Source organism: Hippoglossus hippoglossus, chromosome 8, assembly GCF_009819705.1.
Source record: "Hippoglossus hippoglossus isolate fHipHip1 chromosome 8, fHipHip1.pri, whole genome shotgun sequence".
Taxonomy (NCBI): Eukaryota; Metazoa; Chordata; class Actinopteri; order Pleuronectiformes; family Pleuronectidae; genus Hippoglossus; species Hippoglossus hippoglossus.
The window spans coordinates 957,891-984,580 of record NC_047158.1 but is presented as its reverse complement, the minus strand read 5'-3'; the positions used below and the strand labels follow the sequence as shown (position 1 = coordinate 984,580).

At 42.7% G+C, this 26,690-nt stretch overlaps 1 long non-coding RNA gene across 1 annotated transcript; it reads right to left on the bottom strand.

Annotated features, from left to right (window-relative positions):
- Window positions 1–1,240: 1,240 nt before the first annotated feature.
- LOC117767029 lies at window positions 1,241–18,008 on the bottom strand. The gene is made up of 3 exons (XR_004614816.1): window positions 17,996–18,008; window positions 17,929–17,933; window positions 1,241–1,392 (listed from the first exon to the last, which is right to left on the bottom strand). It is a non-coding gene; the product is annotated as an uncharacterized LOC117767029 (long non-coding RNA).
- Window positions 18,009–26,690: the final 8,682 nt, after the last annotated feature.

Sequence of the window (26,690 nt, the reverse complement as noted above, 5' to 3'; positions counted from 1 at the left end):
GAAACACCTGATGACCCTGGGTTCATTACTGACGATGTGGTGTCTCGAAGTGTACTACAGAACCATCACCATAAACTTCTCTCCTCCATGTTGACTGATTCATGCAAATGCTTTACCGGTTTAATAGCTGTAGTGAGCATATGCTCCCATAAGCAGCATCAGCACAGCGGGGAATCTTGCTTGAAGAATAACTCAAGGCTAATTAATTAGCTGACTGATTAGCTGCTTAACGACCAAGGTATAGAGTGCAGGTGCCTACAGCTATATACCACTACTAGCACATAAATAGAACTAGAAGGGCAATATGAAAGTGCATATATCGGCCAAAGCTAATGCCCTATCTTGCCATTTCAAGTAGTATTGACCACTAATTGTCTAGACTGTGGCAGCCTATCATATTCTAAATTGTCCTGCCACAGTTTGATAAAGAACAAAAAATGTTTTTTATGACATAAGATATCTCTAACTTGGTGTTTTGCTCCAGAGAGTCAAACCTAATAGTGGCATACACTGCAGTTCTCTATCTCACAGGGAAATTCGTCTTTCTATCTTTCTCGTCTATCTCACTCAGAAGCTGTTGAAGTTAAGTGCAACTTAACATGCAAGATTAACATCCAAGCAGCAGTGTGACAGGTGGACAGCGATAAATGGTCAAAGGTCTGGCAGTACTTTGAAAGTGAAAGAGACAACAAACTAAAGTGCAATAAATGCAGAGTGTTTATTAGCTGCAAGTTGGGTTGCACCTCGAATCTAGCCAGACATTTAAGGCAGCAGGGTATTGATTCAGAGCATTGCACACTGTTTGATATGTTGTGGTCTGTGAAGGTGTCAGCCGGCTCAGCATAAGCACCTCGCAAGCACCACCAATCCTGCCTCAAGATTCATTCCATGTCAAATCATCACACTTTTGGCACCGTTACAGATTTTAATGTCATTTTTCATCCTGATTTGGTCGCATGCACCTATGGTAATAAACCTCTAAGAAGCAATGACCACTCTTAATTTCTGCTCCCTCAGAGTTTTTGATGCAGCAGTTGTGTCTTTGCTTATTAAAATAATAATGATATTTTTATCATCTAAACCAGGGGTGTCCAAACTTTTTGCAAAGAGGGCCAGATTTGATAAAGTGAAGATGCCCGGGGGCCAATAGTTCCTTCTGATGTTTTTTAACCACAAAAGTTGCATGCAAATATACACTGCTATAGAACAATAAATAAATAAATAAAAATTCATTGTCACAATTATCTTTATTTTTCAAATGGTAATGTTATTCTGTATGCTATACAGACTCACTGTGCTGTACCTTGTGTACTGCAATGACGGGAAGGACACGACATGACAGGTACTGCAGACAATGGCTGCAGCTCGTTTTATTGCCCAAAACATTTATATCTGGAGGGTCAGATAACATTGAACTGTATGGAATACAGTTTTCCACACACACACACACACACTGAAAACTGAAGTGACTTCAGCAACAGAAAACAGTTTATCGCCTCACAGATCTCCATCTCCAGCAGAACATGTGACCTGCTGCAGCTTCATGGTGAAACTTGAGTCATGAACTCGTTATTTCAATGCTCAAGTCAACCCCCCCCCCCCCCCCCCCTTTAGTTTCTCAGACTCACATTCAAACCTGAACCTTAATAAAACCAGGTCCTCACAAACAGACACTCCAGCAGCAGAACACACACCATTTCCATGAGTTAGATAAAAATATTTGCCTCATGGCCATTTTAAACAGGAATTCAAAACACTCAATTTCAGATTGATCAAGAAACCGATAACTTGCTGACACTAATGTGAAGGGTGATGTTGAGATCTGGATTTCACTAAAGAGGCCAGGTCTGGTTTGAGGGCAGTGGTTGAGATGCTTAAAATGTCACGTAAGTGGGAGTCACTCAGTCTTGACCTCAATCGGTTCTTGTTTAAGTTCATGACAGAGAATGTCTGCTCACACAAATATGTTGAGCCGAATAAGCTCAGCATTTTCTTAGCAAATGTTCGCATTTCTAGAAATCTGCCTTTATCCAGCTGCCCGTAAAAGTCAACAAGAGAAAGCTGCAGGTGTTTGGCGCGCCACTCATCGTCACACTGCAGTTCAATGAGCTCCAGCTGCAGCTGTGGAGGAGCATCATCAGGGTCCACGGAGAAGGGAGAAGAGAAAAGCAACATGTCCTTTTCAATAACTGCAAAATCCTGAAAGCGTTTGTTGAATTCCACAGAAAGAGATGCGATAGCTGTTGCATAACTCTTCATTTGCGCACCAATGTTGTCCTGTGGGAAACTTTCAATTACCTCTTTCAAAGCTGTGAAGTGCGCGGTGCAGGGCTCTGTTTGGGACAAGTGTCTTTGGAAAAGTTGCAGTTTTGTTCTAAAGGCCTTGACGTGAGCGTATAGCTGGCTCACCACTGCATCTCGTCCTTGAAGATTAACATTCAGCCCATTCAGATGCTTCGTTATGTCAACCAAAAACGCCAAATCAGCCAGCCATACAGGATCGGACAATTCTTCCATCGGCTGCCCCTTTTCACCCAAAAAAATTCCTCTCTGAGAGAGAAAAATCTCTGCATTGCGGACCCCCGACTTAGCCACCTCACATCGTTGTGATATATTACATCTCCATATTCAGCTTGGATGTCAAGCAAGAACTGCTGAAACTGTCGGTGGTGTAGAGCTTTAGCGCGAATAGAATTGATTGCCTTTACAACTGGTTTCATAACATGATCACATTTGAGATGTTTGGCACAGAGAGCCTGCTGGTGAATTATACAGTGGAGTTTTATAGCGTTACCTCCTTCTTCGCTGACTTTATTGCGGATCAGCGTGGACAATCCACGTCGCTCACCAGCCATGGCAGGCGCACCATCGGTAATGATCCCAGAAACTTTACTCCACGGTAGTTTCATATCATCAACAGCTGAACAAAGAGAAGCAAATAGATCCGTTCCTCTGGTTTGGTCTTTAAGGCTTTGGAGGTCAAGCAGCTCCTCTGTTACGTTCATATTGTCGTCAACTCCTCTTAAAAAAATCAAGAGCTGCGCAGTGTCGGAAGCATCGGTGCTTTCATCGCAGGCTAATGAGAAATAATCAAAAGTCACTCCCCTGTCCCTCAGTTGTCTCTGAATATCTGACGATATGTCCTCGACTCTCCGTGCCACAGTGTTACGTGCCAGGCAAACATTCATAAATTCTTGCTTCTTCTCGGGGCAAATGTTCTCCACCATTTTCATGACACAGTCCTTGATAAATGTACCTTCAGTAAAAGATCTGCCATGTTTAGCTATTAACATGGCCACTTCGTAGCTTGCTTTGGTGATATTTTCCTTTGACTCACAGGCCCGCGTGAAGAATCTCTGTTGTGATGCCAGAGCAGCTTGCAGGTGCTTCACTTTTTCAGCGCGGTCACTCCCTGTTAGCTTGTCATATGTTTTAGCATGTTTAGTCTGGTAGTGTCTCTTTACGTTGAAATCTTTAAACAAAGCAACCTTCTCTTCACAAATGAGACAAATACAATTGCCTCGATTTTCTGTGAAAAAGTACTGTAATTCCCATCTCTCTTGAAAGCGGCGGCCCTCAGCGTCAACTTTCCTCTTTTTCTGTGCAGTCGCCATGGTAGAAATGAGCGGAGAAGGGGGCGCGGCAAGGAAGCAGAGCCAGATGGCATTAAAGTGATGCTGCCACAATGTGGTGAAAAGAGGAATTACATTTTAAAAATGTATGATTTATTTATTCCGTTTGACAGTGCTAGCGGGCCACATTCCATTATATTTTTAGAATTTGCCGCGGGCCAATAAAAAATGGTTCCCGGGCCGCAGTTGGCCCGCGGGCCGGACTTTGGACACCCCTGATCTAAACCTTTGACTCACTTTTTATCGTATTGGAATTGGCATTTTAAATTGCTAAGAACCAGAAACAATAAGAATTTTGGAATCGGAATAGATACAAATTACACCCCATCCTAATTCCCATGTTTCCCTTGTTGTTCCCTGAAGGTCTTCTGCACAATTTAGGTTACCAACTACCAGTAGATGTTAGCAGGTGTTAGTGGTCACCAGCGGATGTTAGGGACACAACTTCCCTTAGCACCTTACTGTCATCAAGTGTTTTGGCCTTTTAATCAATGATACAGGCCAAACTTGAGGGTACGCTGAGGCTAAAGGTAAATCCGACTGGCTACTGTGTGGTATGGTAGTACTATGAAAGCCATGGGGCCTGCTCAGTAGATCAGACATCATTACCTCTATGCCTTTTTAAACGAAATGCTTTCCCATTATAGAACATAGGAAAAGATGTTACGTTCTGCCGCACTATAAGCAAGCCTACCCCCAGTTGATGTTGAGTAAGTTTTTGTGTGAGGGAAGTATGTCATAGGTTGCTCTAAGAAGGAAGCTAATCCTGCTTGATTCCTTTACCCACAAGTACATTTAAACTCCTCTTCAAGACTTGAGATAGACAGCTCGAGGATGCTGTGTCCATACAGGCTGATGTTGCTCAGAAATTTTGGGATTACTAACCACTTTCTCACATAGGTGTTGATCATTCTCAACATGTTCTCAACTCTTGTGATAGTAACATCAACTCCTGTAAGTGGCTGCACCAATCTAACAATGCTCAAATCACAGATCAAAAGTCTCCTCTTCAGAACTGCTTTTAATGTGTGATGTATGTTCTATGTTTTTCGTGTGTAGCTTTTTATGTTAATTGTAATGTTTGTAAAGTGTCTTTGAGTACTTTGAAAAGTGTTCTATAAATAAAACGTATTATTATTATTAAATTACCTGTCTAGCAAAAAACTGGCGACTTCAGGGTCGAGCTGAAACCCTTTGTCTCTCATCAGAGATTTCCATCTTGGAGACACTATCAGTGTTTCTCCGTCTTTCTTTCGTCAACTGTTCTGATTCTGTTTTACCTTGATGGTGTTCGCCTCTTTGACGACGTATAAGTATGATCTTCCATTTAGTAATAACAACCGCTGTGGGCACACATCTATTTTGTATGTCGAATTCATGCCACTGCATCAATATACAAATGCAAATGCCATGGCTATTCGGTTTGTCCATTCTGGGCAAGTGTAGAAACATGGCGATGCAACATGGCGATATCAGCACAAGTGAGACCGGCTCCCTATGTAAATATAAGCCCCATTCTAACATTAAAAAAAAAAAGGTTTTAATTTTAAGTCGATACAAAGTCACTATCACATAATTATGAGAATTATATCTCACTTTTAATTTCTACAAATTGCTCCTTCAAGTGTGTAGTAGTCAAAGAGGAGCCAAGCTTAGAAAGGGGAAAACCCTATGAAACACTCTCTACCTTACCTATACAGAAAATGCGTACAAATAGAGTACAAATAAATGCCAGTAAGTCCTCTGATCAAGGCCAAATGAGCCTGACAGGAGTCAGTGGAGAGAGAGCCTACAGTGAAATCAGGGATTAGAGGCTGGATCTCAAGGGAATAACTACAGAATCAGCCATTCACAGCTGGCTGCAGCCAACCAAATGTCTATCCATCACTGCTTCAGGACTGAGACTAGAGTTGTAATGATGTATTGCTGAGTGCCCGGAAAAAGCAAGTAAGGGTCTGGATTTTACTGGTTGTTCAGAGCAGCTGAGCAGTCACATCTGTTTTATGCAGTGTGTGTGTCTTTGAATCTTGAATCTCATTTATCTAAGAGATAGAGCTCAACCCCATACATAAAGCAAAATCCTAATGCTATTACAATGCCAAAAGGTGAAAATTTTAGTGAATAAACTTTACAGAATACACACCAAACCCAATACAATACATGATAGTCTCCAAGTTCAGAAGTAATATTGATACTCTGCTTTTTAGTGATGATGGAGACTGTGGGTGTTTGAGGTAGAATCTTAATGTTTTTATTTGTTTACAGGGTCACAGCCTTCCAAAGGCATTCCTCACTTAATTGTTCTTTATCTGATGGCTTGTGTTGTTTGTGCAGAACTCAGCCATCCATTTAAAATGCTGAACACTTCTTAAACGTAGGTGGGCTTCAGAGGCCTGTATACAGGCTCAATCTCAGCTTGTACTGATAATTTACTAGTTCAGAAGCTACTTCTATCTCACACACAACACAAAGCGAGATACAAGAGGTTCCAGACTGATGCAGTTTGTTTAAATATTACATCTCTGATACAGGATGGTCAATAGATCAGGAAATGATTAGTGACAGTAATGATGGTCGTACTTGAGTCATCTAGAACAACAGCATTTTGAATTGTTTGGTTTGGTTGAAGCTTGTTAGCAGGAAGAAGAAAAACATGGGTCCACTCTTGGGTTAAGTTCTGAAGTTGATAATGAATTAATTTAACATCACAACTAAAAGTATATTATCGTAGTCAAATTTAGTAACTGTCTTATCCAGAATACCTGTTAGACCAAATGCAAACATGGCGCTATACCAATGCTAGGGTGGGCTATAGCCCTGTCACAAATCTATGCAGCCACAGTCAAGCCCCCATGGGCCTATTAGCAAGCTAAATGCTGCTAGCTGCTTCGCAGTCACCGTTAGCTGTGCTGCTAGCGTATACACCACTCCCTTTGAATTAAGCCAGTCACCTATGAAGAAACCAAGGCACCCCCTTTTTTGGTGTTATCCAGCCACAAAAGTTGGGAAGCAGTATTGCTTCTTCAATCGGATATGGTATGAGGATTACAGATGGCTGAATATTCTATTTCAATGGACTGTCCTTTCTGCGTGCAGGCAGTTTAACTTGCACTTTAACGTCCCAGAATCCATGGAGAGGAGACAGCATTTACTCACAATGGCTACCATAACTGGAAGAATGCGACAAATTTGTTTAAGCCACACAATGCTAGTCTGGAGCTTTAAAGGGGACATAGCATGCCCATTTTACCACAAGTTGATATGGTTCCTTGGGGTCTTAATGAAATGTCTGTAACATACTTTGGTCAAAATACCACAAGGATCATTTAAAACAGCACCCTTTTTACCCTGTATAAAACAGCCCTCCACAGAGTGACCTGTTTTGAGTGCCTGTTCCTTTAAATGCTAATGGGCCAGCTCCCCCCTCCCCCCTCTCCCCCCATGATTTTAAACGATATAAATTACATATTTTATATGATATAAATTATCAAATATGCATCCCATACTTTGTATTCCCCTTCTGTTGTCCTGGAGTTTTAATTTTCCCAATCACATAATTAAATGTCCCCCTCTGCCCATCCACTACAAGCACACAAGCAGATAGACAGAGAGAGAAAGAGAGGGGTGGGGGGGGGGGGGGGCTATGAAGACCATCATTTACCCCCGAACCCCGACATTCAACGGGTACAACAACAAGCGGAGAAAGCAGAATCGCGGGCTGACCAGCGCGGAGAAATGCGCGTCCTGTGTGAACCGCCAGGCGGCTGCGCGCTTGAGAACGGCGCTGCGCTGCCTCGCAGCGGCGCTGCGTCCGGTGTAAACCCGGCGTAACGAGTGGGGGGGCTCTGTGTGTTTGGCCGGTGTTACAGTAGTGCTGAACACTGCGGAAGTCTTCCACACAGCTGGCTGTGTGGCATTGACACAAATTCCAGCTCACGCATGGGAGAGCGAGCGGTCGCGCCCGAGCAGCTGCTGCAGCCTCCCAGTCCCAACGATCCAGAGAAATGCCACATGTGAGTGACCTCGCGCTTCGCTGCGTCCGGTGTAAACCCGGCGTAACGAGTGTGGGGGGGCGGGGGGGATGAGGTGGGGGGTGGGCCAAGGCCATGTAGGGAGACTTCCAGTGTATTGTGACGACACAAAACACAGGAAGCTCATTCGAGTCACTCAAGCATGACGTTTCTGACTTAGAGGAACCATAACAAAACGCGCGAGTGGTTTTTTTCAGAGTTTTTGGGGTTGGTAGACATGCCAGATACCCACATTAACGTGTAGCAGCACTAACAAAGTGGAATTTGCATGATATGTCCCCTTTAATATGAAATGACAGCGTAGAATGAGTGGACTACTCAGAAAGATTCTGGCTCTACAATATGCAATGCTCTGAGTGATGGACATTCCAAAATAGTCCAGGAGAACAGAGTGTATATGAGGGCAGTAGTGGAATCATTGCATTTCACTTCCAGCCAGGGGCTTTCACAGAGAGATACAGAGAATGACATGGCTGTCAAACAGGAAAACTGCCTTGAACTATTACAGGTCATCTGCAAATTCGACAAAACAGTTGCACAGAACATCTCAGCTAATCCGAGGAATGCAAAGTACACGCATCATGGTATTCAAAATGACATACTGGACATTATGGCAAATATGATCAGGGATAAGATAAGCTGTGAAATAAAATATGCTCAACTATTTGCATTGATGGTAGATGAGAGTAAGGACATCAGCGAGACAGAACAAGTGTTGGTGGTGGTGTACTATGTAAAATATGATGAAGTCGTGGACGAATTTCTTCATTTCACTCCAGTTGATGGATTAGAAGCCAAGTCACTTTTTTCTACAATCAAGGATACTCTCAGTAAATGTAACAGTGATCACATTGTAGTGCTTAAAAACATTTTTTTGGGGTTGTTGTTCAAGACATGTAAAAGTTTTTTCCGGGCTCATTTGTGCACGCTCATTTAATCAAAAATCAAAGGGAACAACAGCCCATTAAACTCAAGAGACTGTCTACTCGCTGTGGGCAATGCTACTACTACTAGTCACTACTCATTGATGCTGGATTCATTCTCCACCTTATCTTATTTGAGGAAAAGTTCATGGCTGACACTTTACAGTCCCCTGATCTTTTGCTTGAAAGTGCCACTGACCTCGCACACTCTGTCATCAGGAGCATAAAAGCCAAGTGAACAGACGAGAGCCATATGGAGCACGGCTGAGGCCCTGTGCGTAAAGGTCGGTGTCGCTATACAACCGCCACGGCCCCTACAAGAGAAGAGACCATCCCAGCAGCCTCGCCATCTACAGGACTTTGAAGTTGAAGCTCCGATTCAGAGCAAAAACCTACCTGAGAAACAGGATGGCAAATTATTTATTTATGGCAAAAGTTATTGAGCATTCCAGAAATATCATTATCCAAAGTTAACCATATCATTAACTCTTTAAATAACTCAAAAGCTAAAGATGTGCATGGTCTAGACACTGCCTTTCTGAAGATACACAAAGATGCTTTGATTGTCCCAATTGCTCACCTTCTGAATCTATCATTTACAAGTGGGATAGTTCCCACTGCTGGGAAGAGTGCTAGGGTTTCTCCTATATTTACATCTGGAGATCCAAAAGATGTTAATAATTATCAACCCATAAGTATCCTTTCAGCTGTGTCTAAAGTTGCTGAAAAATGGATTGCTGAGCATTGAACTTCTCATTTTAACAAAAGCAACATGTTCTATCAGATGCAATTTGGATTCAGAAATAAACATTCAACTGAAACAGCTATTTTCTGTTGGACTTATATGGTGAAGTTGGTGCAGTATGTCTGGATTTAAAAAAAGCCTTTGATACTGTAAACCACAATGTGCTTTTAACTAAGCTGTCCTCATATAATGTTTCTAGAGAAGCAATTAATTGGATTCAATCCTATTTAACTCATAGAGGTCAAAAAGTTCATATGGGACATAGCCAGTCCGACTTTCTCTATAATTATTGTGGAGTTCCTCGAGGATCAATGCTGGGACGTCTTTTGTTCAGTGCTTACATTAATGATCTGGCGCTTATTTGTCCACAAGTTGATGCTCAAATGTATGCAGGTGATACAGTTTTGTTTGTTCATGGCAAAAGTAAGTCAGAAATTGCTCAGAAATTAACAACAGCTGAGACTAATGTTTCTGGGTGGCTGGCTGACTCTTGTTTGCACCGCAACACTAGTTAAACGGTTTGAATGTATTTTTCTAAGAGGTCCAATACTACCATACACCTAGATGTGACTATTAATGGGAACACATAACCGTTGTGGATAATTTTAAATACCTTGGCATAATTTTGGATTCTCATTTAACATTTAAAAAACATGTGAACAAAGTAGTAAAAATGGTTAAATTTGGATTATCTAATTTTAGGATTATAAGACTGTATATTCCGCTACAGGCCGCCAAATTCTACATGCATGGAATGATAATTTCTCATTTTAATTATTGTATGACCAGCTGGTCTCAAACTGGAGTTACTACCTTAAGACCAGTTGAATCCCTTTATAAACAAACACTGAAAGTCCTGGATGAAAAGCCTAATAGTTACCATCATTGTTACATTATTGACAAGTATAATTTATTCAGTATGGACAGCTTCAAACAATATACAGATTCATGCCTGATGTTTAAAATTCTTAATGGACTAGCTCCTCCTCCTCTAAGTGTTTACATTACAACTAAGAATAAGGACTGGAGGTTAACAAGGTCAGCAACCAGAGGAGACTGTTATGTACCATTCAGACACAGTACATTTGGCAATTCTGTTTTTTCAGTGAGAGCCTCAAAAATCTGGAATAGACTCCCTATAGTTATCAGAAACTGAACCAATTACTACATTTTAAAAATTATATTTAAATATTATTTCAAATCTAAGCAAATCTGTACACATGAGTAATACTCCCAAGTGGATTATTTGCCTTGATGTCTTGATGCCCTCTCAGATAATATGTATGCTAATATTGCGGTATAATTTTATTAATATGTTCTGAGCAAGAATATTAGTATAATGCGTTTTTTCTTTTCTCTTTCTTTCTCCTGTTATTTACCACACTAAGTTACTGTCTGATATGTGATATATTGTGCTTCATGTGATACCTTTTAATGTACTCCTACTGTCCTCCTGCTCAGGGACTACAGGTGCAAATTAGCTTTTACAGCTAACCCTGGCATATTTACATTGGTTGTAATATTGATGTTGATCAATGTGCATTGTCCCTGATTAAAAACAATCTTGCCTGCCTGTCCATACACGCAGAAAGAACCAAGGCCCTGGATGTCCAGAGGATTATAGACTCATTTGTACTGAATCATAATAACAGACACATCGTCCTTCTATAAACCACACTTGGTGAGTAACTGATTTGTAGCCTGTTCTAAATATATCATAGGATATTATTATCTGAATTTAAGCTGGGCAATTCTGTACAGTATGTACCGTTTTTCTGTTGTAGCCCCTTCTATTCTGAATGTGCAACTGAAAGGCCTTTTATTAACAGAGCCTGTCCAATGGTGGGAATATGATTCAGTCACGCTGGTTTGGATCAGGGTGTAACCAGAGGACTTGTGCTGCGTGCATATTGTCGGACAGTTTGTCTCAAAGTATTGAAGAATTTTTCCAATTTTAAGATAATATTTAGGACTGTTATGATAGTCAACTCGTTTTACAACATGTGCACAGTTGAGAGGTTTTAGGCTGATGCACTTTTTACTTACTCGTCCGCATATCGTCAGCAGTGAAAGTTACTCTGCAAACATTTTTTGCAAAAAATATATATACTTGTGATGATAACTAGTCTACTGATTTGTTACAAGCATGTGCGCACATTTGTCATTGTGGCTGCACTTTGGATGTTATTGGTTTTATTTTAGATTTTGTGATAGCCTTTTTCTTCCTTTATTACAATTGCACAGTTGTCTTGTTATACATATGATATAAATGCACTTATTTTTATTGTGTTCAGGACGCGTGTCATGAATGGTTTCTACATGGGCGCTGTCCGGTGCTCAAACATTTTTTTTCACCATTTCCTTCACTAATAGTTTGTTTAATATTCTGTGACCAAATTCAATTAAAAATGCAGGGAAGCGAAAATCTTATGTAGGTAATCAATTGATGTATGTTGCACACCACTCTAAAAACTGCTGGCATGAAGGCTGGAAGGCAGGGTTGGAAACAGGGAGTGGAAAGCAAGAAAGAGAAAGAACATGCTGAATAAGCAAGAGTGCTTGCAGCCCCAGTGGGAGACTGTACCTCAACCACTGCAGTCAGCTGCAGTGTTTATAATATGTCACAACGGTTGCATGAGGGTTATATACTGGCAATTATCCCTTTCTTTCAGTATTAATACGAGTAAGTGGTACATATATGAGTTTTGGGTAGGGCCATTAAAATGATCTTGCTGGCAATAGAAAGGATCCTTGAAGACTATGGACATTCACATCAGATTCAATTACGAATACAAATTTCAAATACATCCTGTGGCTTTTGAGATACTTTGTCAAGGGGAAATTATGATGTGAGAGTAATAAAGTTTCCACCTAAATGTAATACGAAAGATAAAGTCAAATTGTGAATGAAATGCATGTGTCCATTTGATATTGTTATGAGAAAATTGTTAGAGGCTCATTGAGTTGAATTTAGATAAATCACATTTTTAAAAAGCATCATCAGTAGAGAGAGGCATTTTAAAGTTGAATGGAAACTTAAGGAAACTGCCACCATTTAATTGTTCTGGAAGAACCATTCTCTTTTATGTGTTTAATATTAGATCAGTAATGTTCCCAGTGTTAACTGTCTAACTAACCCCAACTATGTCTTGTTTATAGACCTTCCAATCCCATAGTTGTTTCAGATCCTTAGCTTCCTTAAGATATTGAAATTAATATTACGGTAACCCTAGCTTTTACAAAATAAGATACACATTTGGAATAAAAATCCTCCAAAATATAAGTGCACACCAGCTTAACCAGCTTAAAAACAAATAAATACAGAGAATCATCTAGTTTGCCTGTAAATATAGTTAAAAAGGAACACATAAATACATCAAGAACAACATAATAATTGCTTCTTTTAAATAGCTGTTAAAGAACAACTACAAACAGTACAATAACAGTATAAAACAACAACTCCAAAATGAAATTAATCTTAAAACACTCAAAATTGAAGTCTTGCGTATATTAGACATCAATGTCTAACTTGTCGGACTTTCCAATGTGAAATATTGCCAGATTGCTGACATTTTAGCTAGCTCCGGCTAACACTACACTACTGGAACTCACAGCTCTGAAAACAGTACTTGCCAGTAGCAGTGCAGCGCAACTGCTGTTTTGGAACAGAAAACAAGAGGTGAGGTCCAGGAAAAGAAAATTGCAGTTTTATCTTATCTTGAAACTAATACTATAAAGATGTGGTATCAGATCGGTAAATAGATTGATGTACTCGCCAATGCCCATCCCGTCATTTGCAGTATCAGATGCATAATGGTATCGGTATCAGAACATCTCTAATTGTCAAAATTTCTTTTAACTAAGTGCTTTTTTCCAGCATCTCAAATTATCCTTAGAGTGTTCAGTTCAGAGAATATCATTGCTGCAGCTCGTTTCTCATTTCTGATCATAATGAGGCAAACTATTACCTCGACTTGATGATATTATGCTGATGTCAGGTCTATCCCTTTCAATTCATTTAATTAGTTAAAATGTACCAACAGCTCCAGTACTACATTTAACAGTTTACACTGCAGCATCCCACCAGTGTTATTATCTTATCTCTAAAAATTGTCGCTGGAACATTCTGGGGTAATGTTTAAGTCATGGCTGTCTATTATTAAATGAATTGAGAGGGAACGTTTCTGTGCTTTGTATTCCTACCTTCATTAGCTCCACTCACACAGCAGCTGAATCCTCATTTTCTCAATATCTCTGCCTTCCACTCTTGGCCAGGGGAAAGAAGAGTGGAGCATACTTTATAGTGACAGGCAGAGCAGCCAAATACCAATAGAGAATACATCAGCTTGGCAATTATTGGATTATCTCACACTGATATCATTACCGCCAAGCATTCACTCCAATCATTGATTGAATTTTTCAATTTACTTCACCATTAATGCGAGTGGCCCGACTGAACAATCTTCTGATGAGTCCGTCGTTCAGTCGATAAGTCCCGCCCTTTGGGTGCTTGTCAAGGGGTGTGTGTGTGCAACATAGAACTAAGTGTGTTTTATAGAATACTAGTATGTTTCATACTTTCTGATGTTTTGGAGGCTACCAATAGCAAGACAAAACAAAAACAGCCTCTACTTCTGAAAAATAGGATCAAAAGAAAAGTGAATCAAGCCAATATAAGTTGTCTAAACAGGGCTATGTTACAATATCAGATGAATTTGTTAGACAAAACAGAAACAGTCTGTTTTCTCCAGGTGGTTTTTGCCTCCAATGCAAAACATGTATTAAGCATGTATGTGCTTAGGTATTCAAGAGACAGGTGCCATGTTGATATGTCTGCTACATAATGGAAGATAGCACCAGAAAACACACCGTCAGTGTTACCAGTCTTACAGGGTGCACATAAGCTGCTCACCGGCCACACTGGCTTTTTTTGTAGAGATAAAATGTATTTGGTTAGTTGTTGTGTAACAGTAGTAGCACCCACATCATCATCATCAAATGATACTGAAAATTAAAGTGTCTAGTGGAGCAGAGTCACATTAGAGTAGTGGTGTCTTATCATGTGACAAGTGGAGAGTTGACCAATACAGGTGATGATAAAAATGCGATGGATATTGTGAAGGTTCACTGGCTCACAGACTGGTCAATGTGTTAGAGAGAGAGCGAGCATTGCACACACCTCTACAATGAAGCAACAGTGCAAACAAAACACCAAGTGAGTCTCTTATGTTATAGTAAGAAGTGGACCACCACAGTCTAGGTAATAAATGGGAAACACTGCACGGCAGAAAATGGCTACCTTCAGCGAGATCCAATGTTATTCTGTAATTCTGATTTCATTTCTGCTCAGTGATTTCATGATGATTCCACACAAGTTGTTCTTTAAATATACTATCCAGTGCCATGAGAGGCCATCAACAAAGTAGTGCATTGGTATTTTGCATGTGCCTGACCATGCGCTGATCACTAACTGCTGCTCAACAATACTACTGCAGTGCCCTTTGTGAACACTAATTGCTTAGCCTGTGGTAAAGCTCCAGGGTCTACTTCAGAATTATTCCTTGGCATCAGTGAGCTCTCCTCAAACAGGCCTACAATATACTGCCACATTTGTATTGTTTGAGTGCTGGACCTTGTGTGCACAGGGAAGTTAGGAAACTGTGTTTTCATCCTACCTGGTTCAATTCCAATGACGAATATATAGTCAATGTTCTTCATAAAATGAAACTGAATTAGCTTTATTACTGTTCACCAGTGTGTCTTATATATTAATTTGAATGATTTACTGAACTGATGATGTTTTTTTTAAACATTGCATGTCGGCTATTTGAGATGTCTGATAGGCAAGTGACACAATCTGCAGACCCAAGTTCACAACCTTTCAAAATAAAAGCTCTATAGTTCTGCTCAGTATAAAGCAATGCAGCAACAAAGCAACATTTGCTTTTACTTAGAAGACAACTTGCTTAAGGAAGTGATTCTGTGAACGTTGTTGCCATGAAGGAGATCAACACCAGCGACTCCCATGATTGTCTGTGTCAGTCCAAATGAAATAGAAATTAATCAGATTATCTAAATGTCTTAATGTAAATTATATGAGAGGTTCAAGGTCGTGCAAACAAGAGAGGCTTTGCAGTTCCAAGAATCTTATGACATTAAACTCTCAGGGGTGGGAGTGGCTGTAAAGATGGGCAGGAGGTGGAGAGCGAAGGCTGCCGTTGAACAAGCAGAATCATTGCTATGTCATGGAGTCCTGGTTGGAACAATGGCCAGAGAAAGGGTCGGTTAGGAACCAGCCCAACGTCCTATGACAAGGTTTGGGCAAACTCGGCAGAAACTGGTGCAGAACAAGGTGAGAGGAGGAGAGGTCCAGTGGACCAATGGTAATGATATTGAATTAGCAATTGGTCTGAATGTGGTCTGGCGTGAGGGGATAGCGATGCGTTCACACCTGTACTGTACAGCTGTCCGCTTGTGATCAGATCACAAAAACACATGTTAATACCATGTGTACAGGGCCAGAGAGAATCAGAGAGAAACACCTAAGGCAACATCGGTGCTCCTCAACACTACACAGGACTGGCAGCTGTCAGTGGACTTGGGAAAGCCACTAAAATACCCTCAGTATGTCGCAGGGACCAACCTCAAACTCACCAACCGTTCTTAAGAAGAAATTTCTTCTCAAAACCCAAGACGGTCAACTTTCAGTGCATAATATAATTGTTTTAAATGCATGGAAATGTTGAAGAGGAGAACAGACAAACAGTTGGTCTGTACTGCAAAGTTTAAAAACACTTGTGGCACACGTCGATGCCACCGGGGCCTCCCAACAGCAAAGAGAGGCACCATTCACTTTTTACATGTTTATTTTAATAACAGGCGCAAATCATTAACTGAAACGCTAAACATAAATTGTCCAGCAGTCTTTGCTAGTGTCTTGTCTTGGCAGCTCAGCTCAGCTCTGTCTCTCATGAGGTCTCTCCTCATGTGTCTCTCCTCTCAGTGGCTGCTCTTTCTGCTGCCTTTTGAACATGAGGAGTAATCAGCTTACAGCCCTCAGCTGCACTGATTACTCCCCTGGTACATGCCCACAACACTTTTTAAACACATGAACATGTTGAAGAGAATAATATTTAGTCACAAAAATAGTCAACCATCTTTAGGGTTTACACAATGGTGTTTACACCTTAAATGTTTCACATGTTCCATAGTTTTACTGCTACAGCTTTTCTTTCTGAAAGAATTCTGAAAGAAAATACACTAAGATCTAGCTTTCGAGGCCATCATGTTTTTTACAGTCGCCTTACTTGCTTACTTCTTAAGAACAAATTAAAGAAAATTCTTCAGAAGATATCGGTGAATGAGGCCAATGTTATCATGCTGGAACTCACTGTGCCGTGGGAGGAACATATGGAGGAGGCTTATGAGCAAAAGGACAATACACATGCCAATGTTGAAGCCGATAAGATTTTTAAAAACCTTTTAATGGTTTTCAAAGTCCTTAATGGTCCTGATCCTTCTTATCTATCAGATCTGCTTTCAACTTATGAACCTCTAAAGTTAGAACAAAAAACCACAGTGAGACGTTCTTTTATTACTATGGCCCATGTCTCTGAAACAGCCTTCTTAAGACCTGAGGGCAGCACAGGCGGCTGATATCTTTAAAAGCAAACTCAAGACCTTCCTTTTAAGTTTGGCTTCAATCAAATTTAGTCATTTATTTATCAATTTATTTATATTTTAGCCTGTTTTAATCATAGATATATCCATTTAAATAAATTTATTTGATTATTTTCTGATTATTTTCCTTTTAATATACTATATTTTATTTTTAGATTTTACTCACTTTCATACATACTTTCTCTCTTTGGGTTTTATTATTTCATCCTCTTTTATATATCATTCTTTTAGTTTCTATTCTGTCCTGTTTTCTTTCTCATTTTGCTATTTTGAATTTTAGTCTTTTCTTTTTTTAAATTATGCCTCTGTTTCCTCATTGGAAATTGCTCGGATAGTGTTTCCTCAGTTCCTTCTCTGAGTATTTTTTTTAATCCCATAGTGCGATATTAAGCCCCTGCTTTGTGATTGGCAGTACTTAGGGTGGGAGGGTTGTTTTGTGAAGCACTTAGTGTTACATTTTATTTGTTTTAAAAGTGCTATATACATTCAGTCTAATTGCTTGATCCATAATAATATATAATGACGATTATTATGGACACTTGGAGATTGAAAAAATGGACTGAGGAAATCAGGGACATCACTGTGGGAAGACAATTATGTTTAAACTATCTGCAACAGCATCACAATAGTGCTTCTGGGAGAGGGATTGAACTTCACTCTTCTAAACTTCACATTTGCAAAGTCTGCATTAGACAAACATCACTTAACTTTTTTCTTGGCACTGGGTGTAAAGCTAATGTACTGAAGACAATTTGAAGATGTGCGAACAAAACACCAATGTAGATGTGTTGTTTTTGTAGAGAGGACATGCTCAGCATCCTCGGTTTTGGCTCAAATCCTTTAACTTGGCTCGTCAACAAAACATGGAAAAAGAGAATATATGGACACATTTTGGATGTGAACATGAAGCTCTTTACCCACCCTCTCAACGAGCTAAGCTGTCAGATGCTTCTCTTTTTATTTCCCTAATGCATTGTAGGGCACTGATACAGAAATGTGCAATATTCCTGTCATTGCTCTGTGCCTCACACAGCACAAAGGCTGTGCTCAAATCCAAAGACACCATTTTGTGCTTACAGTATTGTTATTAGAAATAGATGTGTAGATTGTGCAATAATATTCAATATTTTGTAGGTCTGTTTCATTGTGTTGATTTGAAAACACTGTGTAGGACTTGCATGATTTGTGTGTGAGGGGTTATGTGTTTAGTCTCTGATGTACTATCCACAAATATCCTCAATTGTGTTTAAAATTCCTCATCACAGTCAAATGACGTAAGGAAGCAAGGAGTTCGGCGACCTGCTAAAATTGGAAGTAATAGAGCCAGGCCTTGATGTTCAATCAACCAATCAATCAAATTTTAATTGTATGTCCTATATTCCCAAATCACAGTTTGTGTCATAGGGAATAATAACTTGTGAAATCTTCTGCCCTTAACCCTCAACAGGAGTAAGGAAAAACTACCCAAAGAAACATTTTTAACGGGGGGGGGGATTTAGAAACCTGAGAGCCACATGTGAGGGATCCCTCTCCCAGGATGGACAGAAGTGCAATAGATGTCACGTGTAACTGAACACATCAACAAAATAAAAGTATTTACAACATTGATTAGAAGAAACAGTTTTTCACATAATGGAAAGTGTCTCTATGTTTAAAGTATTTACACATAATAAAATGTCAGATGGCAGAAATGACAATTGAATACAGGTGTTATTGTAAAGACAAAGACAAGCATCTCTGCCTTGTCAGGAGCCAGTCTATTTCTCTTCTCATCCAAAATGTGAGCCACAGTGCTGAAGAGCCGCTCACTGTCCACGCTTGTGCATGGGGCACAGAAGTATTTGCGGGCGATTTGCGCCAGTGCTGGAAAACGCTGGCGATGTTCCTGCCAATATCTGAGTGCAGCTTCATTTCTGGGAATGGTGGCCTCTGCGAAGAAACTATCCAGCTGCTCTGACATCCTCGTCCTTTAAGAATAAAGAATCGAGAGGTTACTTAACTTACTTTACTCACTCACTATCCATACAGGTTGGCTACAAGGCAAGCAGTGAAATGCAAGTGTGGTCCGCAATACTGTTCTAACAGGAACATAATAACAACAATAATAAAATAAATAAAGTAATATACCTTGGCATTTCTGGTCCCTTTTCCTGCATCTGTTCGTGCCCTCTTCTGCAGTGGGTCGTCACTCGTTGGGTGGTCATCTTCATCAGCAGTCTCTCTATGCGTCTCATCCCCAGCAGAGGTGTCCACCAGCGCGTCAAGTGCTGCTCGAGCTCGTAGTTTAACATCCTCATCAAAGTAGCGGTCCTTATAGCGGGGGTCCAGTAACGTTGCAATTAAGAAAGTGGGATTAGACTCATCCTCACTGAACCGTTTGTTCACAGACTCTAATAATGCAGTCTTTGTTGTTTTAACGGCATGGTCTGTATCAGCAGCCTTGCTTAAAAGGCGTCTCAGAGCTCTCACCGAGGGGATCACGTCAGCAACCTCTGATGAGCTGATATCTTGTGTCAGTTGTTCGAATGGGGAGAGAAGATTGATTAAGTTTTCAATTAATCCCGTGTTGCGGAGTGAGGTTTGCGGGGAGGTCGTGGTCAGCGGCATATGTAGCTTGTGCATGCTTTTGTTCCAGAAGGCTTTCCATCATGAGAAATGTACTGTTCCACCGAGTGGGGACATCTTGCTCTAGTCTTTTTACTTTCGTCTGTAAAGCCTGCAGGCGCGAGTAGGCAAGCGGTGAATGTTCGAAGTGGCCGACTATTTTTCGGCATATTGCCAACGCTTTCTCGACGCTGGGCTGGGTCAGAACGCCATCATGAATTACTAGTTGCAGAGAGTGCGCCATGCAACCAAAGCTAGTCAGCTTACTGTCCTTCATTGCTTTCGCCATATTTCTGGCATTATCCCTCACGACAGCATGGACTTTGGACTTTGGAATTTTCCATGTTTCAAACATCTTCTCAAAAGTCTCTGAGATAACATTTGCGGCGTGGGAGCCTGTGAACTCCTGGGAGTGTAACACTGCTTTCACCAGGTTAAACTCGGTGTCAATCCACTGTGCCGTGAGGCTAAGCATACTCACAGGGCTACAGTCTGAACTCCAAATATCAGTGGTGAAACTGATGGCAGGGACGTCACCAGCCAGTAGATCATGGATGTGGTCAGCCACAACGCTGTATAATTCGGGGAGACAGACTTCGGCCAAATGACGGCGACTGGGCAGTGTGTAGCGGGGCTCCATATACTCCACCAGGCCTCGAAAACCCACATCCCCCACAACAGAGAAAGGCTGGTCGTCTAATGCGATGAACTCCATAACTTTCTTATTGAGGTTTTTAGCTTTGGCACTATCCGTGGGGAATTTATTCCCTTTCTCAAATGCTGTTTCTATTGACTGAGTTTTGGCTTTACTGGTGGATTGCATTTTCTTGGCAGCCAGTGCATCTTGCCGCTTCTTATCAGCTTTCAGGAAATCACTGTATTCATCAATGTGTCTGCTTTTCAAATGAGCCTTCAGATTTGTGGTGTTGAACTCCTTGGTGGTATTACCCCCTCTTGAAATGTCGGCTGAACATGTCTTGCAAATTGCTAAATGGCGATCTTTCTCTGAGACAGTGAAGAAATCCCACACAGCCGACGCTGCCGACATTGTCTCTGCTGTTTGTATGTAGTACCTGTTGCGCATGTGCACACTGGACCCGCATTTCTCCGCGCCGGTCAGCCCGCGATTCTCCGCTTGTTGTTGTATGTAACCCGTTCAATGTCGGGTGTCGGGGGTAAATGACGTATTCTCCAAGCAAGCCTTTAGCCCTCTCTCTCTTTTTATCTATATGACTGCTTGTGTGGCTGTAGTGGATGGGCAGAGGGGGACATTTAATTATGTGATTGGGAAAATTGGGAAAACAACAGACAACAGAAGGGGAATACAAAGTATGGGATGCATATTTGATAATTTATATCATATAAAATATGTCATTTATATCGTTTAAAATCATTTTTCAGTCTGAGTGCGATACGCTCGCTCGCACGCCGAAACCATCGGTGAAGGGCGCTGGCGCGGCGCATCGCAGCCCATGTGAACCGCACAAAGGTTTAACAGGGGGGTGGATGGGAGGCGCCTGGCTTTCCTTGGCGCTGCGCTGTGCGGCGCGGCGCTTCAGCGCCCGGTGGAAACACGGCGTCAGTGTACCATAATCTGGATGCCAGATTGGCAGGCTGCAGAAAACATACCAATGAACATCGGCCAATGTTATCGGTGAAAGTCAAGTTTATTACCGATACGCCGATGGCAGTAAACAAGGCGAATATCGGCCGCTACCGATATACGGCCGATACATCGGTGCACCACTAATATATATATATATATATATATATATATATATATATATATATATATATATATATATTGTGGCATCACAAGAGAACGTGTGGTAGAGGGGCGTTATGTTCCTCTCCGGGAGGGGCTACCACGCCACAAGATGGCTGCCGGGAAAACTACATCTCCCAGAATGCACTACTCAGACAAGTGCAAATGCCTCAGCCCTCTGATTGAAGCTGGAGCTCAGGTGTGGGAGAGGGAGAGAACAAAGGAGTGGAAACACACACCAAGCAGGCGGCATTGTACGTGGCACAAACTTAGCTCGGCGTCTGGGGAACTTGGATTTGGCAACTACAGTTAGTAGGATACAAGTGAGGAGCAACTTTATGGAGGATATGTTTTTGCCTTTGAAGGACTCTTATGTTTTGCTTCCTGAAAGACTTTCACGACTGTGTTGGTGAATAACCCGGATTCTTCGTTTTGAAAGTACTTTTGCCTGCTCTGTCCTGTTGTGACGCACTGCCCTACACCCTGCTTATTGGTAAAACCTCTCATGATACCACATGTGGTGGAGAATGTGGGCACTGGGCGTAGGTGTGAATGAGCAGAAGTGAAGGGATCGACGACTTGGTGGAACTTTTTACAGGTCTTCACGCAGCTGATCCCCAAAGCAAAATGGAGCCATTGTTGCAGATGCTGGTGGAGGGCCAGAGAGCTCAACAGGAAATGAATACGGCTTTGCTGCAACAACAAGTAAGGGCGAATCAACTCAAAGAGCAGGAGCTTCGACAAACCAGGTCATCACCCCGGGCAAGCCATTTCATTTCTAAGTTGGGAGTGACGGATGATGTAGAAGCTTACCTCCATACCTTCGAGGCCACAGCCGCTCGAGAGGGTTGGGCGAAGACACAATGGGTAGGGCTGGTGGCTCCTTTTCTTTCAGGTGAGGCTCTTAAAGCCTTTCGGGATGTGGAATCGAGTGTTGGGCAGGACTATGACAAATTAAGGGAAGAGATACTGAGCCGCCAGGGCCTTACCAAGTTTAGTTTGGCTCAACGGTTCCATGAGTGGACATTTCAAACAGGGGCAACCCCACATTCACAAATGCATGAGTTGATGTGAGTAACAAACAGGTGGCTGGACCCTGGAAAAAACAGCCCAGCAGCCATTGTAGAGATCCTTCTCATGGACCGATATCTAAGAGCCCTGCCGTTTGAGGCTAAAAAGGTTATCAGCCAGCAGAAGCTAACAACAACCATGCAGTTAGTAGAAGCCGTAGAACAGTATCAGGCATCCATGGATATGCTTCGTCTCACCCGGAAAGAACCAACAGCTCTGGCTCCTGTTCGGCGTAGTGGAATTCGCCCTGGAGTTGCTCAACAGAGTAGCCCCCCTGCTAGCTCACAGAGAAGAGTGCTTAACCTGTTTCAACAGCAACGGGGATCCTCAAACCCAGAACCTTGTCAGTGCTTCCGCTGTAGCCAAATAGGCCATATCTCATGGCAGTGTGACAAGCCGGACAAGCCAATGCCCACAGCTGCGTCCTCCAGCAGTCTGCAAGCCAACTTCGCTGCTCTCCTTGGGGAAAGTGTGGACTGCAGACCGACCTGCCCCGTAACAGTAAATCAATGTGATGTAGAAGCCTTGCTCGATTCGGGAAGTGCCCGAACACTAGTCCAGGAGTCCGTGCTGGATGCATCACCTCTTGTTCAAAGTGAACACGTCCCGGTCGTGTGTGTACATGGGGACACTCGTGAATATCCAACTGCCAGGGTGAGGCTGAAAACTACCAAAGGCACATTTAATGTTGAAGTGGGGGTAATCAAGTCCCTCCCGTCCCCATCCTGATCGGTCAAGATTTCCCAGCCTTCTCCATGCTGTGGAAAGACGCAGAAAAGAGGCGTAAGCGAGAACCACGAAAACGTAAGTCTCCAGTCACAAAAGTTAATAAGTCAGGGGGCAACCCTTCCAAGCCATGCGATTCCCCCTCTGTGGTAGCTCAAGTTTTTGCAGCAGACTCCAGTGGTGGGGATTCAGAACCGGAAGAGACGGCCGACTCAGAGCTGCAACCCAGGCAAAGTGACGATGAGGCCGTGGACGTTGAAGCGAAACCACCACTGAAAGGTCAGTTTGGAACGGCCCAGATACAGGACCCTACCCTAAATAATGCTCTAAAAAATGTCCAGGTTGTAGAGGGAACCCTGGTGGGACCTAGGCTAACTCTTTCATTTCCTCACTTCGCAGTCAAGAATGGTCTCTTGTATCAGGTCAATAAGTATCAAAATAAAGTAGTGGAGCAACGTCTTGTGCCAAAACCTCACCGTCCCACGGTTATGCAGTTAGCTCATACGCACATACTAGGGGCTCACTTGGGGGTGGCGAAAACCAAAGAGAGAATATTACAGAGGTTCTTTTGGCCAGGTATTCACAGGGAGGTAGAAAATTTATGTCGCAGTTGCCCAGAGTGCCAGGTCACCGCTCCAAAACCAAGGTACAAGAGTCCTCTCATTCCCTTACCCATTATAGAAACTCCTTTTGAAAGGGTGGGGCTGGATATCGTGGGTCCACTACCCAAGAGTGCTCGAGGCCATCAGTACATCCTTGTCCTGGTGGACTACGCAACCAGGTACCCAGAAGCCATTCCCCGTAGAAAGGCTAATGTTAGACAAATAGCAAATGAGCTATACCTCTTCAGCACTAGGGTAGGTTTACCAAAAGAAATACTGACTGACCAAGGGAGTCCCTTTATGTCCCGGGTCATGAGGCAGTGGTGTGCCCTGCTGCGAGTGAAACAGGTCCGAACCTCTGTATACCATCCACAGACTGATGGATTAGTGGAGAGGTTCAACAAAACTCTTAAAGCCATGCTAAGGAAGGCAGTCGGCCAAGATGGAAGAAACTGGGATCAGCTCATCCCCTACCTCCTGTTTGCGGTTAGGGAAGTCCCACAGTCCTCCACTGGGTTTTCGCTCTTTGACCTTCTGTATTCCCACAAACCCAGGGGACTGCTAGACATAGCCAAAGAGACCTGGGAGGAACAACCATGTCCCCATAGGTCCATGATTGAACATGTGACAGCAATGCGCAACCGAATGGCCGCCATATTTCCCATTGTGAAGGAGCACATGGAGAAAGCACAGAGAGATCAAAGGGCTGTGTATGACCGAACAGCCCAACCCAGGGAGTTCCAACCAGGGGACAGGGTCTTAGTTCTGGTGCCCACAGTAGAATGTAAATTCTTGGCCACCTGGCAAGGACCATACGATGTCATGGAGAAGGTGGGGGAAGTTAATTTTAAAGTATGACAACCCGGAAAGCGTAAAGGGGAGCAAATATAACCTCTTGAAGAAATGGCAGGACAAAGAGACATTGTTTACTGGCTGTCCCCCAAGGGAGCCAAAAGAATTAGCCCGGGAAGCAGTGCGTTTTGGCCCCGAACTTTCCCCTCACCAGCTACAGCAAGCAAAGGAGCTGGTAGATTGCAACCAAGATGTTTTCTCATCCCTCCCGGGCTGCACACACCTGGTGGAGCATGAAGTACGCACCCAGGCAGGAAAAACAGTAAACCAAAGGCCGTATCGGGTACCAGAGGCCCGCAGAAAAGTGATTGAGGAGGAGGTAAGCAAGATGTTGGAATTGAATGTGATTGAAGAGTCAAAGAGTGCCTGGTCAAGCCCTATCGTCCTTGTGGCCAAGTCTGATAACACAGTACGTTTCTTTAATAACTTTAGAAAGCTGAATACTGTGTCTGAATTTGATGCCTACCCCATGCCTCGTGTTGACGAGCTCATTGAAAGCCTGGGTAATGCCCGGTTCATAACTACTCTTGATCTTACAAAAGGCTATTGGCAGGTTCCGTTGGCAGCAGAGTCAAAGGAAAAGACAGCCTTCGCCACTCCGGGAGGTCTCTGGCAGTACAGGGGGTGTTGCCTTTCGGTTTGGCCGGAGCACCTGCGAGCTTCCAATGCTTAATGGATCAGGTACTGAAACCTCATAAAGAATATGCTTCTGCGTATTTAGATGATGTGGTGATCCAGAGTCCTGATTGGGATAGTCACTTACCTCGGGTGGAGAAGGTCCTGGAGTCCATAAGAGAAGCGGGCTTGACGGCGAACCCCAAAAAATGCAAGCTGGCCTACAGTGAGACAAACTACCTGGGGTATACCATTGGCCGAGGCCTCGTCAAGCCGCAGGAGGCGAAACTTGATGCCATCCAGAAGTGGCCAAAACCGTTGACAAAGAAGCAGGTGAGATCGTTTTTAGGCCTTGCAAATTATTACAGACGATTCATTCCTGAGTTTGCTGGGATAGCTGCTCCACTCACAGACCTGACCACAAAGAAGCACTCGATGATGGTGAAGTGGACCCCGGAAGCAGAAGAAGCATTTGGCAATCTCAAGAGGGCCTTATGTTCAAAACCAGTCCTCATGGCTCCCAACTTCAGTCAGGAGTTTGTGGTCCAGGCAGATGCCTCGGAGGTGGGGCTGGGTGCTGTCCTGTCCCAGATCCATGAGGGTGAGGAACATCCAGTTCTTTATTTGAGTCGTAAGTTGCTGCCAAGAGAGAGGAACTATGCCACGGTTGAGAAAGAAGGTTTAGCGATAAAGTGGGCCCTGGAAACACTCAAATACTATCTGTTGGGGAGGAGGGTCACTCTAGTAACGGATCATGCTCCATTACAGTGGATGGCCAAAAACAAAGAGTCTAACAGTAGGGTAACCAGGTGGTTTTTAGGGCTCCAACCTTTTAACTTCTCTGTCATTCACAGGCCCGGTCGTAGTCATGGAAACGCTGACGCACTATCCCGCCGTGATGCCTTTTGGTCCTCATTCACCTTACCGAGGACGTCAGGCCCGGGGGAGGGATATGTGGCATCACGAGAGGACGTGTGGTAGAGGGGCGTTATGTTCCTCTCCGGGAGGGGCTACCACGCCACAAGATGGCTGCCGGGAAAACTACATCTCCCAGAATGCACTACTCAGACAGGTGCAAATGCCTCAGCCCTCTGATTGAAGCTGGAGCTCAGGTGTGGGAGAGGGAGAGAACAAAGGAGTGGACACACACACCAAGCAGGCGGCATCGTACGTGGCACAAACTTAGCTTGGCGTCTGGAGAACTTGGATTTGGCAACTACAGTTAGTAGGATACAAGTGAGGAGCAACTTTATGGAGGATATGTTTTTGCCTTTGAAGGACTCTTATGTTTTGCTTCCTGAAAGACTTTGTGTTGGTGAATAACCCGGATTCTTCGTTTTGAAAGCACTTTTGCCTGCTCTGTCCTGTTGTGACGCACTGCCCTACACCCTGCTTATTGGTAAAACCTCTCATGATACCACAATATATATATAGATATATGTAT